This window comes from Strigops habroptila, chromosome 6, assembly GCF_004027225.2.
Source record: "Strigops habroptila isolate Jane chromosome 6, bStrHab1.2.pri, whole genome shotgun sequence".
NCBI lineage: Eukaryota > Metazoa > Chordata > Aves > Psittaciformes > Psittacidae > Strigops > Strigops habroptila.
In genome coordinates this window covers 34,887,009-34,905,032 of record NC_044282.2, presented here as the reverse complement: position 1 = coordinate 34,905,032, position 18,024 = coordinate 34,887,009, and the positions used below count along the sequence as shown (strand labels likewise).

General features: G+C 38.1%; 1 protein-coding gene across 1 annotated transcript in view; it reads right to left on the bottom strand.

Moving 5' to 3' along the window:
• Positions 1-18,024, bottom strand: part of EYS (eyes shut homolog) — a 797,046-nt gene that overhangs the window by 775,247 nt on the left and 3,775 nt on the right. The gene's annotated exons all lie outside the window — the stretch shown is intronic.

Genomic DNA, 18,024 nt, shown 5'->3' with positions numbered 1-18,024 from the left:
ATACCACACCACATCATGCCCAGTAAATAAACTGGGGGGAGTCATCTGGAAGGGACCAATCACTGCTTGGGGATGAGCTGGGCATCAGTCAGTGGATGCTGAGCAATTGAATTGCTCCTATCTTCAAGAAGAGTAAGACAGAAGACCTGGGGAACTATAGGCTGGTCAGCCGCACCTCAGTTCTTATGAAAGCAATAGAGCAGCTACTACCAGAAAATATTTCCAGGCGTATGAAGGACAAGAAGGTGATTAGGAGTAATCAGCATGGATTCACAAAGGGGAACCTTTGGCCAACCTGACAACCATCTACAATGAAATGACTGGCTTGGTAGATGAGAGGAGAGCAGCATATATTGTCTACCTTGACATTAGTAAGGCTTTTGGCACTATCTCCCCCATGAGATCCTCATGAAAAGTCAGATGAAGTATGGGCTGGATGAGCAGACAGTAAGGTGAACTGAAAACCGAATGAACAAGGCCCAGATGGAGATGATCCCTTGCATGAAGTCCACCTGGAAGCCAGAAACCAACGGTGTACCCCATCGGTCAATAGTGGGTCCAGTCCTGTTCAACATCTTCATTAATCTGACTGCTCTGACTGATGGCCCAGAGTGTACCTTCAGCAAGTTTGCATAAAACAGGAAAATGGGAATGGCTGACACACATGGGGTTGTGGTGCCACCCAGAGGGACCTCAACAGGATTGAGAAATGGGCTGACATGAACCTCATGATGTTCAACAAGGGGAAGTGCCAAATCCTGTACCTGGGGAGGAATAACCACAAGCACCAGTACATGCTGGGCGATGGATCTGCTGGAAAGCAGCTCTGCAGAGAAGGACCTGCGAGTCCTCCTGGACAACAAGCTGAACAAACACCAGCAACATTTCTTTTGCCACAAAGGCTAATGTTATCCTGGGCTATATTCAGGAATTGCCAGCAGACTGAGGGAAGTGATCCTTCCCCTCCATTCAGCACTGGTACTAAGGCCACACCTGGAGTACTGTGTCCGTTCTGGGCTTCCCAGTATAAGAGAGAGATGGATGCACTGGAGAGAGTCCAGCAAAGGGCCACTAAAACTCATCTTTCTGAACAAGTAAGGAGTCAGATACTGTAACTTCTCTTGTTGCATGTTGCTTTTTTTGCAGTGTGCTATCAAAAAATATCCCTTTTCATGACATCTGATTTTGGTTAATCAGTCATTTTCTGTTTGTATGTCCTGTCTTATTATATTAGGACACAATAATGCAATACATACTATGCTAGTCATTTACACACACACAATTCCACTATGGTTACACTTATCCAGTAAATAAGCAAGGATTTATGTATGGCATCTGAGCTGTACTCTTTTCTCCTAGAGTTTTCTAATGAATGACTTTGGAGCTTCAGTTTTCTAGAATTCAGCTGACATGATATTTCAGTCATGAAGTATTTGGAGAAGAGAGATTTTTGTTTGCACAATCCTTAGTACAACAATAACTGGAATTAGAGCCAGAATTAATATAAGCTACTGAATTGAAATTAAAAAATAAAATAAAAAATAGGGAAAAAAAGCAACAATATCTATTGAAACATCTTTTCAATTTCATGACATTCTTACTTTTTCTTTTTTCCTTGCCCGTATGGATCTCAAAAGCCATTATTATCACAACACTGAAACAGTAACATCTGCCTTTTTGTTTTTGCTCACAAACCATGGATTTGATTTCAAACTATTTTTCTTTTAAAATCTGTTGCTTGCTTAATGTTGAGAATTTGAAACAGTCTGCTGTTCAGAGTGGCAGTAACTTTATTAACTGTGACACTTTTATTATTTCCTATAGTATTTGTCTTCTTTCTAGAATTACTATTATTTTCAATATTTGCTTTGTAAGAGTTTGTGTGACTTCAGTATGCTGTCTATACTTAACTCTTCAAATCACCTTGTGGTTTTTTCTCCCAGTAAATGTAATTTATAACCCTCTAAGTAAAATGGCAGCACAGGCAGAACTAAGAAGAAATATTACATTGCCATGTTTTCATCAATATTAACCCAATACATTGCAATGTATGCTTTGTCTTCACCAATCCAACTATGATTGCTGAATATGAATAATGACAGTCAAACTATGAGCAATCTTTGCTTGTTGTATTATCTACCTATCTGCCTATTCATCCATCACCCCAGTGTCTAATCACTTCCACGAAAATGAACAGTGATATGTTTTGTGGGCTTAATGGAGCCTTTGGCATGTCTCCATTCCAGGCCCACCACTGTGCTGGGGTACAGCTCTTTTGTTCTTAGTATTTGCTGTGGCTTATGGGTAACAAAGAATGTCACATTTTAGCTGTCTGTCATTCCTCAGCCTCTTTGGCTACTGTAGACTCCCTCACACTCACTATTGGCTTTTTGCAAATAATGGCTCTGTTTTTATTTCAACACCTCCCATTCCCCTTATTTTCCATTATTTTATCTCTTCATTTGTTTTCAATTATTTTTTCTTTAAATACAAAGGACTACATTTAAAATGTCTTTCCCTAATCCCTCATTTCCATTCAGTCTCTTAGCTAACTCCACCTTCTGAGCCTACCCTTCCATGAAGTCTCACAATCATGCAATTCAGTTTAATAGTAACATCTCCTTTTCCTGTTTTTTACTTTTTCTGCCATTCCTCCACCTATGTTCTTTTTTGTTGTGTCAACCTCTCTTCTTAAGTTATAGGGGGAGGGGTGGGGCTCCTGTGACTGGAGTGTCAGGACGGAAGCATACAGGCTCTACAGGAAAGAGAGGCTGGGGAGACAAGGGTGAGTTGTCACCCTCTATGTCAATAAGCAGATGGAGTGCATACAGCTCTGCACTATGGGTCAGGATTAAAGAGGGTTCAGCCTCAAAAAGAGAAAGCTCAGGAGAGACCTTAGAGCAGCCTTCCAGTACCTAAAGAGGCCTACAAGAAATCTGGCTCTCCAGACTTTTTACAGGGACATGTAGTGATAGTACAAGCAGGAATAGCTTTAAACTGAAAGAGGGTAGATCTGTGTTAGATATTAGGAAATAATTCTTCACTATAAGGGTGGTGAAATGCTAGAACAAGTTGCCCACAGAAGTTGTGGCTACCCCATTCCAGAAAGTGTTCAAGGCCAGGCTGGACGGGACTTTGAGCAACTTAGTCTAATAGAATGTGTCCCTGCTCATGGCAGGGTGGTTGGACCTTTAAGGTCCCTTTTCTAACCCTAACCATTTTATGATTCTATGATATAAAAAGTTACTATTAAGTCTTGGCTCTAAATCTTATTTCTTCACTGATTACATGTATAATATGAAACTGAACATTGTTCTGGATAATGTAGCTGTACAGGACTGTTAAGAAAACACATGCTCCCTTCTGGTCCTATGGAAGGATGTAGAAGTGCTCTTGCTGTTTTCTACTGCTTGTCATACTTCAGATGTATTTTATCAAATAAACGTTATTACAGCAGTGTGCTTTGCAGCTATAAGAAAAGCACCACGTACCTTTCCCTTAAAAAAATATTATACAGAACTGGCTACTTCATATATGAATACCCTGATGCACGCAGCAGATGTTGGAACAATGAGCTAAAATTAATAACTGTAATTAACATCTAAACATTTTCTTATTCCCTATTTCCCCATTTGTTTATACTCTCTGACTTATCCCCTTTCTCTTCGCCAATGAAATAAAAACCACAGAATTTCTCTATCATATCTTATGCATTTAACTGAGAAATGCAAGTCAATAGCTTGTTTTCTGTAAATGTCTTTGCTGTCAATGAAGAGACAAAGAAATCTAGGGCAGACTAAGTAAGCTCAAAATGTAGGTCTCCATTGACTTCATATTATTATGTGCTATATTCTGAAAAAAACACATTTAAAACTGTAACAAAAAATCTAATAGTTACTCAATATTAATAATAATTAGTTGAGAAAGTGATATATATACAGTGACACACTTTAAAAACCAGTGTTTGGCACTGTGAGCCATGCAGACTAGACAGGTATGTAAAAGTTAGGAACCAAAAGACTGCAGCAGAGGTTCCTAAGATGTCAGCATAGAGGCTTTGAAAGTACTGAAACTTATCAGACAGCAATGTAATGCACACAAATGGCCAATTACTGATATAAAATTGTGTAACAAGCTAATGAAGCTGCCCATAACTCACAGCATGGCTGAAGTGCCTTTGTAGTGTACACAAGACTACATTAAAAAGAACTGATTCTGCAGATGCCATGTTTCAGAACTGGATATGCAGATCTGATCACTGTGGAATTCTACTATGCATTGCTACATATCTATGCACTGTTCTATTATCATTAAAAGAAATTTTATTTAGCCTGAAGCATTTCTGACTCTGTTTGGTTTGGACACCCATATTTAACAACTGCCTATTTAAACTAGATATAATATCTGAGTTAAGTAAGAATTAGCTTATTATGCAAAATTATGCAGCTAGTTCTACCTTCTTCAAAAGAATTAAAAGCATCTGGGGATTTTCTATCTGTCATTGTCTTTCCTCAATACACCAAAAATATTAATGTACCTATACTCTTCATGGTGCAACTCCTTTGTTTATTAGAAGGAAAACATTATATTCAGAGCTAACCTTCCTGTTTATGTTTTGTGTCTTCATTCCTGATAGAACAAAGAAACAGGTTGTTTTTTACTTGACTGGTTTACGTTTTTAATCTGAAATAATATTTAAGTAGGTTCTATTACACTGTAGCGAATTATACACTTTTGCAAAAAAAATGTAACTGTCTTTAGGCCCCTGCCTAGCTTATGAGCTCATTTCATTGAAATAATAGATTTAAGTGTAATGCCTAATTTCAGAGAGGAAAGAAAACAAAAGAGAAAACAAAGAATTATAGAAGATTCAGTTCACTATCAGGCCCCAGAATAAACCTGGTACAAAGCACCTAGGAAATAGCAAAGAGATTAATATATTTGGGGTAGTCTAGACTAAGGAAGAGAAGATTATAAACTTAAGTTAAAAGCTATAACCATCTTCAGGTACATCAAAGGCTTGCAAATAGGGAAGACAGGTCCTGCTATGTTGAAGTCACAGCACTAAATGTAACTTTGTAAAAAAAATTAGATCAGTTGTTAAGAAAACTTTTAATGATGCGGACAGAACAGAATGGCTTGGGAGATGATGAAGTCTCTATCTGTGAAAATATTTAAGAACACGATAAAAACATTGGTATGATTGTGGTGGTTTAAACTGGCTAAGGACAAATGCCCACCCTGTTGCTTGTTCACTGTCCCTCCTCAACACAACAGGGCCTGAAAATAGGAAGAACAACAGGAATGAGAAAGCTTGTGGATTGAGATGAGAACAAGGAGACTGCTTACCAACTAGTGCTGTGGGCAAACCAGATTCAACCTGGGCAAAATAAGTTTAATTTATTAATAATTAAAATAGATTTAGGTGGTGAAAACAAAGATGAACCTTAAAACTACACCTTTCTTCCCCCCTTCCCCAGACCCAGTTTCACTCCACTCCAGACTCCTGTACACTCTGCAGGGAAATACCTTCTCCACCACAGCCTCTCAATGGGCTGCAGGAGAATCTCTGATTCAGCGCCTGGAGCCCTCCTCCTCCGCCCTTCTTGTTCACAGGGTTGTTTTCCTTCACTCCTCACTGCTTGTGCAGCACTTTGCTATTTCTTACACGTTCTCCCCTGAGGCACCCTCACCTTGGCTGCGGGGCTCAGCCATGCCCTGCAGTGGGTGGGCTGGATGTGACTGGAACCGGTTGTGTCCAGCACAGAGCAGCCCCAGCCCCTCCTCACAAAGGCCACCCGGCAGCCCCTCCACTGCCAGCAGCTTGCGACAGACACCCTCTATGATGATAAATTTAGCTAAATGCCCCGAAGGGGACGGATCCTACTATCTTGCCCTCTTCTGTTTTTCTATGATAATTTTATATCTTTTCCAAGCGTGAAAGCTCTTTGCGAAGATGATGGTATCTTTTCTCCCAGTTCTATGTGATTGTATTGTTCTATATAAAAACCGTAGCTGCATTCCCTGCAGCACCACTGTTAACAATTTTCCACTTTTAAAATGCTCACGAATGTTGATCTCATGTTTTCTGTCATACATGGAAACTGATATGATCAGGTGAGGAACAATAATAACACAAGTTAATTATTTATGCCTACATCTGAAATGTCAATCAGTATCGTTTGTACCTTTTACTTACTGCTATCTATTTTAGCACTTTACAGATGCTGTTATTTTCCAAAGTTCTAAATTTAGTACATAAACATAAGGTAAGGTTTCTTCAAGAAGATCTGTTTTCCAGAAGACAAGTGATAAGTGTTAATTGTATAGTTGTCAAGAATATTGAGATATTAACCATATTCTTCCACTTCTTGTTTTTGAGAACTCATGGTCTTTATCAACACATACCTTTTTTAAATCACATGAATGAAACTATTTACAATCAGTGGATGAATAATATCATTTAAATACGTAGTTTAGTCCAAAGCACACCACCAGTGTCAAATGAAATAGCTCTTTCAGTATAGACGACATATTTTCTACATTGAAAACGGATACCTGAACTAGCAGGATGCAGAAGAAGACACAAGAAAAATGAGATTTTTAGAGGATTTAAAGCACAAAATGGTAAATGTGCCTGGCCTTATTAGTTATATTAAATCCATTTTATCTCTTCCATAAAAAAAACAGATCTTTTTCACACTCAAGTGCACTTGCAACACAGTAATTCACAAGTGAGATAGAAAGATGTGAAATTAACTAATTAGATGTATAATTCTATGAAGTCATAATTACTGAAACTAGGATACTGCAATCATTACCAGTTGTTACATGTGCTAAGGTTCTTCAGCCACTTGTCTGACTGGGACTGTGGGGTTCTTAGGAACATAAATTCTTCCCAGGATTTTTGAGGACTGCAAAACGTACCTCATTATACAAATCTTCAGATGTTACAGCATGACAAAGCAAACAACAAAATGTTCTGATGAGCAGATGTGTATCATTAGCTTGCAGTCAGCTTTGACACCATAGTGAGGCCTCTTAGAAATTGCCTAATCTTTTCTTCCCACCCACCCTCCAATTTCTTCCTTCTCTCCTCTCCTTCACTCCTTTCTTTTCCTTTCTCCTTCACTTTTCTTCCTTTCTTTTCCTCCCCCTCTCCTTTCTCTCCCTCCATTCCTTCTTTCCTTCCTCCAGCACTTGTCCTTCAGCTGATAATATTCAGTATGTATGATCAATAAGACAACTGGGTTTCTACATGGCATATGCCTACATGCTGGGACCTTTTACAACATCTGCATGATGTGGCATTCATAGTAAGTCACTCATCCCTTGATTCTATTAAACCATGTCGATTCTCAAGACTTGTGCTTTGACTGCTTTAAAACATCGGTCATTGTCTGCCTGGGAACTGTTTAGTGCTTAAGCTGCTGTTGTTCTTACTGACTGTAAGGCAGTGTGCCTTATAATACCTCCTGCTGATAACAGGTGGATTTGGCTTGTCTAGTCATGATTATGCCTCCCTGAAATATCAAAAGGCTGTTGAGCTGTAACGGTTTTTTGTATTGCAAGGGTCAGAATCTGTATCATTTCATCAAGATATATGCATCAGTGCAATTTAAGTGCTAGGACCTGAAGGAAAGTGAGCATGTCACTAATAGGTCTATCTATCCAAAGTTCTTTTGAACTTCTTTTAATCTGTATCAATTATAAATTAATTTTCAAGAAAAGACAAAAAACTTGTCACATGTCTTTGGTATCAATATTGCCTCATGCTACTTAAGTCATGAGCATTTTCAGCCTGTTACTTCATCAAATAGACATGAGAGTCAGTGTGTCTTGGTTTTTAGTCCTGATGCCTTACTACACTTTTCAAATGTTACATCCCACTTGGTTCACCCTCCACCGTAAATCTTCCTGTAAGACTGAAGTATCATGGGTCTTCATGGATTCTGTAAACTGTAAACACACTCTGACTGTAGCTTAGAGCTTTTATCATTATACCCCTTGTCAAAAGACTATGCTTATATTGCTTAGATAAAAACTACTGCAGACCCTGGACTCTACAATATAAGGTTCATTTTTCTCTCTATTCAGAGCAATCATGTGAAAATTCAGGCAGAAATTCTATTTCCATCCTACACAACCCACCTCTGCACTTATCTCCAAGCTTCTTTGAATAGAAATTTGTATTCTTAACATGGGTCCTTAAGAATTGCTTCCTACCATTATTGTCTTAAGCAGAAAGTGAACTACAGTTGCATTCAGATTAAAATGAGCAGACAGATTTGTAAAGAGAAAACTGTTATGAACAGCTATGTTAAGCATCTGAAGAAAACAATGGGACTGAGAAAGTGAAAGTAAAATAGACCCAACCTTACTATGCCTTTGCATGAATACTACCTTTGAATGTTAATACAGAAATCCAAGAACACTGAGGCTATAAGAATCTCTAAATTACTATGGAACAAAATTTTAACAATATACCTAATGTGCTTTAAAACTCAAAACACTGTGGAAGTGTTTATTTTTCTCCAGAATTTTCACTTTTGCTACTGCAGTTGTCTTTACTTCAACTAGAGGCAACATTACGACAGATCTTTCTACAATTTGTTTGAATGCATTAAAATATTTGATTAAATGACTATGTGAAGATGAGATAAACAGGAACTTTTGTCTTATAAAAATTTTCCCAAGACTTAGGATCTGGTCCTATCAAATAAAAGGCTAACCAAAAATAGATTCTGTGGTAATCAATGTCCCATATTCATGCAGTTATGATGTTTGGGTTTTTTTTGCTTGTTTGTTGTGGGGGGTTTTTAATGCATTTATAGTGCAGGACTACAGCTGTGAAACCGTAAAATTTACCTTGTATTAATTCACAGACAATGGAAAGCAGGTTAAGTCTGATTATAAAACAGACAAATTCTCTTAATACACAAATGTCTGAAATGAAAGGAACATCAATTTGACATACATCAACCTAAATTACATTCCTAGTAAATTTAAGCTTGTAAAATCTATTTTAACAGCATCTCAATGAAAAAGAATTTTGTAGCTCCTTGTATTACCTATATATAAAAATGTAACATTTAACTTCTTCTATAACTGTTACTTTTTTGTACACAAGCAAGTAGAAGAACTACCTGCACATAGAGATAGCACTAATTTTCTTTTTTTCCTTTTATGAACACTTACATGTGCTTACATCTCCCAAGGCCTTGCTAAAAAATCAGTATTGCGTGTATACAGAATCATAGAATGGTTAGGGTTGGCACAGATCCCAAGATCATCTAGTTCCAACCCACATAAGAGAGGCAGGAACATCTCCCACTAGACCATGTTGCCCAAGGCTCTGTCCAACCTGGCCTTGAACACTGCCAGGGATGGAGCATTTACCACTTCTTTGGGCAACCTATTCCAGTGCCTCACCACCCTCACAGTAAAGAACTTCTTCCCAGTATCTAACATGAACTTCCCCTGTTTTAGTTTAAAACCATTACCCTTTGTCCTGTCACTACAGTCCCTAATGAAGAGTCCCTCTCCGGCAACCTTATAGGCCCCTTTCAGATATTGCTGAGGTCTCCACGCAGCCTTCTCTTCTCCAGGCTGAAAAGCCCCAACTTTCTCAGCCTGTCTTCACACAGAAAGTGCTCGAGCCCCCTTAACACCCTCGTGGCCCTCCTCTGGACTTGCTCCAACTCCTCTGGACTTGCTCCAACAATATATAATCAAAGATGGATTTCCTCCTGATTTCCCCAGGAACTGGGGATGAGCATCTGAGTGGAGGAGGGCTTAATTCCCCCTAGATCCCAAGAAGATTGAAAGAGCATGATTTTGTCTGTAGACTACTGGAGAGTATCACTGTTCATTCCCTTCTCCAGATCATTGTTAAAGATAGTGAATAAAATCAGACAGTGTTAGTCTTTGGGTAAAGTATGACTGACTTCCCTCTTTCCTGAAATAATGAGCATTAACTCCTATCCTTTGTTTCTTGTTCTTTAACTGGCTTTTAATCCTTTCCTCCAGTTCCACATAACTTTGTTGTTGCTTGGCGTTTCATCTTGTTCTGTTTGTTTCAAGTGGACCACCTATGAAGGGCTGGGGGTTTTTTCTTGAAAAATCAGAGCTATTACACTCACTGCATTTCCTTTTTCCATATGTTTAATGATGAGCTTGCAGAATTTCAGCAGACAAGTGACGCAGCACTTCTTTTTACAGAAACCATGCTGACTACAGTAACATCCATATTTGTTGTTTCCAGCTCTACTTTCTCTCACTATCCAGTAACAACTCCAACTCTTCAGTGTCTTCTTTCTAGTCTGTATTACTGACCCTGTCAAATCAGTATATTTATCTCTTACCAGTTTTCCACGTTATCCATGTAGGATATCTTGTAAATCAGCACTGAACACAGATTTTCATCTCTTTCCTGATCTGGTACTCCACACTTCATTTTCTACTAGTCTTCACTTACTGGAAATCTACTTTTAGATGTGTGGCATTACACAAATCTGCTCTTCCCCTAGTTTTGCAGGCCTGTAAGGATCCATTTCCCAGTGACCCCTGCTGCCAGTGGTACCAGCTGTAAGCTGTTCATTATCACTAGTCACCTTAGGCCTGGTAGAGAGATAGAAAGTTGCTGGATCCAAAGATAAACCCATCCCTTCTGCTTCACACCTGTACTCTGGAATTGAAGTGTCCAGGGTTCTGATGTCTCCAATGAGGCTAATATAAGAAAATTTGTATTTGAGGGCAAAATCATATCTGATCGTCATTACTGCCATTTTAAATTTACCTCCCTTGAGGCAGCGGGGATTACAGAAATTCAGTAAAAATTACCTTTGTAATACTGCATGTAAAGGTTTTGTGGGATTTTTCCATATAATACAATTTACAGCTGGGACACTTAAAATGAAAATTTAAACCTGGAATCCTAAAAATGCTTTTAGCTAAAAATACATTACAGGCTAGTTGGAGAACTCTGTATAACTTTGCAGAGAGCATACACATTCTTATAAAGTAAAATGGTTAATTCACCATTATAATAGATTCTTACAACGAAAATATTTTTTGAAGATTACATTTCCTTTTCCAAGATTTAAATCTTTAAAAAGCAAACAATTAAATATTCATACTTCCATAAAATTACAAATTCAGCTATGAACTATTTCAGCTACAGTGGCAGTAACTTCAGAATATTGCAATGTTCGTATGCAGACACCTGAACAAAAACAATGAAAATGCAATGTATGTAGGGGTTTTTTTAATAAAGAATGTTAATCATGTCCAGTTAGCAATGTGGAAAAGGTGGGAATGAAAGCTTATTTCTTTTTAAAATTCTAGTCATTTTAAATGTACTACTTAAGAGGAGACCAAGCATGAGAAAAAGGTTCTGTTTTCATTAATACGGTTAGGATTATTACCTAAGTTTCAATATCTATGACACAAGAAAATACATGTTAGCTAAATATCTAGGCACTTCTTAGAATTAGGGGTAAGATCTAAGTTAAGATCAATTGCTCTGAGGAAATTGCTCTGAGGAAGTAAGGTTTTACCCTGTGGAGGAATGCCATGGGTAAGTTCATTTCTCAGGTTCAGACACCTAAACTTACATAATTGTGTGGTAATGGTTAGTAGCTCTATGCATGCATGGATGTGGTCTTCATATCCCTACCATTTTCAGCTGAAAAGGAATTTGTGAATCTTTGTGAATGAATTTTGAGGAAGTAATAAAAAGCAACTTTACCATTATTTTCCTTTAAAATAAAGCAGCTATTAGACCAGTTCTACTGGTTTGGGTTGGTTTTATTATGTAGGAAGCATTTTATTTGTAAAAATCTAAAAAATAAAGTTTCAAATCACCATGTTGGCATTAAGATCTTTTTACTAACCCAGATAAACAAACTTTGTTTAATTCAAATTTTTAAGATTACAATGCTACTAATATTGACAATGTGCTTTTGTAAAACTGAAAAGACAAGGAAAAAAAGCATTTTATTGAGTCACCTTTTAGTATTCTGCCCTGCATTTCATTAGCCAAATTGTTCACTTCATCACAGCTCAAGCATACATCCCCAAACATCTTATATGCAATATACTTACAAGCTGTATAGCACCCAGAAATGTTTGAACACTGCTGTGTACTTTTGACTTATTTTTGAGCTGACAGTCTTACTTTTCTTATAATAGGGCAATTTCTACTTTTTACTGTAGAAATAAGTACTGTTATTCATCTCATGGTCAGTGACTCTTTCCAATTTTTTGAAATAATTTTTTACAATTCATTTTACTGAAGACTTACTAATTGACATATTGGATTAGAGTGTCAGTGGAATGTACAAGTGAGTCCCTAAGGTGCTGATTTACATTTAACCTTGGGAAAGGTCACTGGAATTTGCCCTGACATACCGTTAATAATAGGGAAACTTGAGTGCAAGTTAGCAAACTCCTTTAAAAGGATCACTGAGCTGCTCAGAGTTTGAAGCTACTCTGTTTAGTAATTAACAGTGAACTACAAGAAACATACGTCTGGTGTTGCCCCAGAGTAATTATACTTGCCTATTGTAAAGCGGTGTCAGATATATATTCAGTTATTATATTGATTGAGTATACTTAACATTGAGTTGACATGCTCAATGAATATGAAACTTACTTATAAACCAACGACGTTTTTCTATTAAGAAAGGCAAAAAAATCTGTGTGATGCAGGAAAATTAGCGAAAGTCATAAGAAGTTTTTGAAAGACAGACTACCGAAGTGTGAAATGGAAGCATGCCAAGGAGAGCATATTGAAGAAAACTTAAATCTACTAGGTCAGACAAACTAATTCATGTCATTTGCATATGTTTCGACATATGTATATGTATTTATTACTAAGTTAAGTTGATCTGTATCATGTTTGTAAATTATAGCCTCAAAACATAAAGTCCCATCACATATTCTCATGACCTAACTTAAGAGCATTTACCTTAACTCTTAAACTAGAATATTCCTTCGTTGCTGAATTAGTCTCTTCAGGGCCTCACAAGCCCATAGAAAACACAGACTTAATTAAGGTACCCTACTCAAACATGATGCAAGTGAAATGTTGTGAACCTGCTGTCCCTGAATTTAAAGCAACTAAAGAAACATATATAGTAGTTAGATCAAAGAACAGGGAGATTTATTTTCACACCTGGGTCCTACGTGACTGACACATATTATGGTCTCTGGCATAAAATAGGCATGTATTCTGGAGAAGAGCTGAGTCTCTCAATTATTTGATCATTTTCATCTGTCATTAAGTTGCTTCACTGCAATACAAAGAAAGTGAGGACAAGTACTGCTTGTGGACCATGGTGAAAGCACAGTGAAACGAAGTATCTACTGAGTGATAATTTATAACAGAGGCTAAATGTAACAAAGGATGCTAAGGAAGACTATTAACTTCGGAATTTCTACTTTAAACTGTTTTAAAAGTAGCTTAAAAATAAGCTGTAGAAAGGGCAAAGAAAAAGAATCAGCTAGAATTATCTTAAAATATGTTATAATAAAAATAGATATTTTTGTGATGCTGGACCACGGGAGAAAAACAAACTCCTATTCTGGACATGCTGTCACAGATTTTATGGTACTTTTGAAACAAGCATGAAATATACATGAAGTAATGCAATTAAAAAAGTCATCATCACTTCATTAAAACTCCAAATACAATACGCATTTTCTTCCTTAACACTAGAAGTACTAAGGCTATTTCATCAGTGTCATTCATACAAATGGCCAAAAAACTTGACCATACTTTCTTCATTGGGACAGTGAGCAGTAATCAGGGAATATTTTACAGGATGTTTTTACAACTAAGGATCATAATCCCCACAATCTACAGCTTTCTCTGAGGAAACTGTCATCCTTGATGAACTGTTTTATTAAACCTTAGCCAGTCAGTTCGAAACAAAACAAAAAACTCAGCGAAAATCACAAATGAGATTAAAGTATCCTGGAAAAACATAATCTCTAATTACCCTCTTCTCTTCCTCTAGAGGAACACTAAAAAATAAAAAACAAATTCTGTAACAGGAACATCTCTTCAGGCTGACCTTTGTGATGACCTGACAGTGCAAGGGCTCAGGACTAGTCTAGTTTGTTTTAATCCCTGTGTTTGGGCACAGTGACTGCTGGCTCCCCTGCTCCAGCTTCACCTCTGAGAATGGCTCCTCTGGGGAGGTGGTGATCCCATCTGAACCTCCATCACTGCCTGAGAAACCACAGCCCTTTGTGGGGAGCAGCTGGGGACCACTGCCAGGGTGCAGCTGGCAGCATGGGAAAAGGAAGGAGATAATGATATGAAAACATGTAAAAGTAGGTTGAGATGCACCCTTGGCTGACAGGAGAGAAACTTTCAGCATAAATGTCTGACGAAGACCTCAGGATTCTGATGACTTGCTGCAAATCTCACTCCCTCTTCTTGAGGGAGATTTATGTATTGCTCTTGGAACAAGAGGAGAGTGGAAAGCTGAGCATAATATCACAGTGAAAAATACACAGTAGGAAGGTGGTTTTCTATAATATTTTTAGAGGTATTATTAATAAGGCTTTGGGTGTTAATTTGGGCTGTGCTAGTATTAGACAAATTGAACTATTAGGATGTTAAAACACTAACTGCACAAACAGATTCTTCTCTCCACACATATATAGTGAAGTCCCTTCACAATTATGACTTTTTTCAAAGTACTCTGGCTGTAATTCACTGATTAAGCAAACACACCATTTTAAACTAAAGCACTTGGATGATGGAAGCTCTAGCAAAGTAGCTCCAAGGAAAACCACCTCATTCTTATAGTATCTCCTATCTCACAAGTGAGGAGAGAACTCATTATGACCTGTAAAGAGGCTAATTGGGCCATTGGGGAAGGCAGGAAACTTAGGTCTCCCTTGCAGGAATATGAGAAAAAAACTAATAATCTCAAGTGCTCTACAGAGGATTGGTTTTTAACCACTTCTCTTACCTCCCATATTCGTACCTAAGAAGTAAGAGGTCCCCCCAGATTCAACAAAACATATTCAAATGGAAAACCACTGCTCGTAATCCACCAAACACTATTTAGGGTAAATACACTAAGCACTACCATTAGAGAGGTAGTTAAGATATTGCTATTTCCTGTAGGTTGTGAATGAGTCACATTAATTATCTGTGCATCTTCAGAACAGGATCACGACATCCATAAGAATTCCCAAAATATCCTTTTTGTTAGGCGATGTATCAAAGGTATCTCCTCTGGTGAACTCTGGGGCCTGAGGAGCCTCCTTCCCAACTTCTGGAGCCCAGCCCAGTGCACCTAGGGACCTGGGAGTCCCTCTGTCCTAGGCTAATGAACTGTTTGCTTTCCTGTTTGCAGGAAAGCTGTTTGCAGGCTCAACCAGTTTTCCTGCTTGCAGGCTCAACCAGTAGCAAACATGAATATGTATACCAGACACATATGGTATACATGTGTCCACCACACATGCAAAGGACACTAACACAGCCAGCTACATAAAGTGCCCAGAGAGAGGGCACTGCCTTTAACACCATCCACATCTAATGCTACCAGAACTCACATAAAACATACACACAGTCAAACCCCAGTCCTCCTCTCTGACTGAACAGGATTGCGGTTTGCTAGTGAAGGCACAGTCCCTTACTCTCTTGTTCCAAAAGACAGACACATTCGTGGATGCCTTGAACAGTAGTGTGGGTCATCTAATATCAATGCCCAAACCCTGGGCCTCCTCTCACCACGTAGTCCAGCTTGTCTACTAATGAATTACACATGCACAAACAGGCATGCACACACATACACACAAGGTGAGGGGGAAATATAAACATTCCGGTCTTACTGGACCAGCTCATGCCCAGGCACATGGGCCCTATCACACTTAGTTCCCGCTGCACTTGCCAATTCTGGGACTCTCACGTTCTGCAGTTGGCACGAAGCACAGGAATCACAATAACCCAAGGTCTGATGCCAGTCACTAGCACTGAATTCACTCACTGCAGATACACAATCACATCAGCTGTGGTCTCCCTGCAGCTGCTAATGCCCAGATGCTCATTTACTCTAGCTGCTGGCACCACAGACATTAGGACCCTTATTGCCAGTGGTCTAACTCCAGCTGCAGACCCCTAACTCAGTCACTTTCATGTCTCCAGTTTCTGGCATCTAGACCTTACAGCACTCACAGACAGGGAGAGGGTGAGACTACATGGAAAGAGAGTTAAGAAAGGATTTAGTAAGACTGGACAGACTAGAGTGATTCAGTTCAGGGCTTAGTCAGACAGGTATGCTGACCAGCTACTGCTCACACCCTACCACACTATTTTACTCCTCCTTGCTCTCTACACTCACCCTGTCCTCATTTCGCCCAGATCCCCTTCCTTTAAAAATTCCTTAGTAAGTCTAAGGGTGCAAATTCTGGTATTAACTGGAGTATTCAATCATAAGAATAACAGCATGCCTACTGTTAGTGGTTTGTTATTAAGTTATGCTAAAAATGTTCTTTCAGGAAAGAGTTTTGAGAGCTCAGTGAATGAACAATTAATAAAAAATAAAAATATATAACTGACATGAACATATTCACTGCTAGTCCAATAGATCCATTCTGTCATCATGATCACAACTTGGACAAAGTAACCTTTACTTGTTTTTAATAAATACTTGTAAATAATAATAATTATAAATAAATAAAAATAACATTTTATTTACATGCCAACAATTTATAGTAACAAGAATACCTTGTACTTTCCCTCAGATCACATGAACTGGTTACTGCCAGTGTCCTACCTTATTTTGGAATAAAGATATGTCAAAGTTTATCAACTCTGAAACACCATTTGCACAGTCTTGGTATTAATGTTTGCATCTTCTGTGCACAAGTTCAATATCAAAGCAATGTTTTGAATTTGCTGCCATCTTCACACACTTTGAATAGCATTCGAGATACAAGATTCATAATTACATAATTCATCTTGTCTGAGAACACAATACAGCCAAGATAATACAACAATAGAAAAATGTCTCTTTTCATAGAAAAATGGGTTTCACAGGGGTTGGATTTTTTTCGGCAACTATTCTTGAAATTGCCTTAGTGCTAGCAAACACTTTTACATAGGATCACAGGAAGAAATATAGACTTAAACCAACCATATTTGGTCAGAAAATAATTGCAAAATTATACTGTCTGCTAGTCAATCAGTCCTGTTGCGAGGTATGCAGATGTACTACATAATTTCCTGTTAAAGCAGGACCTGAGGTAATTTGTATCAAAGCAGGAAAAAAAGAGGTAAATTCCTGAAAGTCTGCCTTCTCCTCCTGTGATACTTACACTATGCTTAGAAACAAGAAAGGATTCTCCATTTTCTTCTAGCTAATTGGAGAATAAAAAAGGGAGCTAATTCACACTCATAGTCTCCTTTTCTCCGTTGCCATCCTTACCAGCTACCTGGAGAGTAGATTGCAATGACTGCTGCTATCCACTGGAGTTGAGTGTATTGAACAGTTTAATGTCATTATGTGTTTGGGATTATAGTTTCTGGAAGGGGATCCTGCTGTCTTTTACACTCCTCTCCCTCATTAGGTCAAAACTGCAAGGATACAGAAGATTTCTGTGGGGGAAATTTCAAAAGCAATGTGCCCGCACAATTTGGCTGAAAGGGACAAGAGTGAAAGTGTTTTAAAAAGATACAGCCCATATGTGGGGGAAAAGCTAGTTCTAGAAAATTTTACTAATGGACTTGCCATGCTTGGGAAAAAAAAAGATTATTTTCCTTTTTTCAGTTTTCTCTGAATGATGGTGACCATGATGCCCTCTACAGTGAAGGAAAGTGAGGAAAAGGAAATTAATATAAAACAAATTTACTAGGAATTTAGAATTAAGCATGTCTATCCCATTTTAAAATTATAGTTCTACACACGAATGTTAACAAGATTGTTCAGTCTTTCACTATGAACACGAAGATGGGTTCTTATTGGTTCTTGGATCCCTCTAACTCCCTTATGCCTTTTTTTG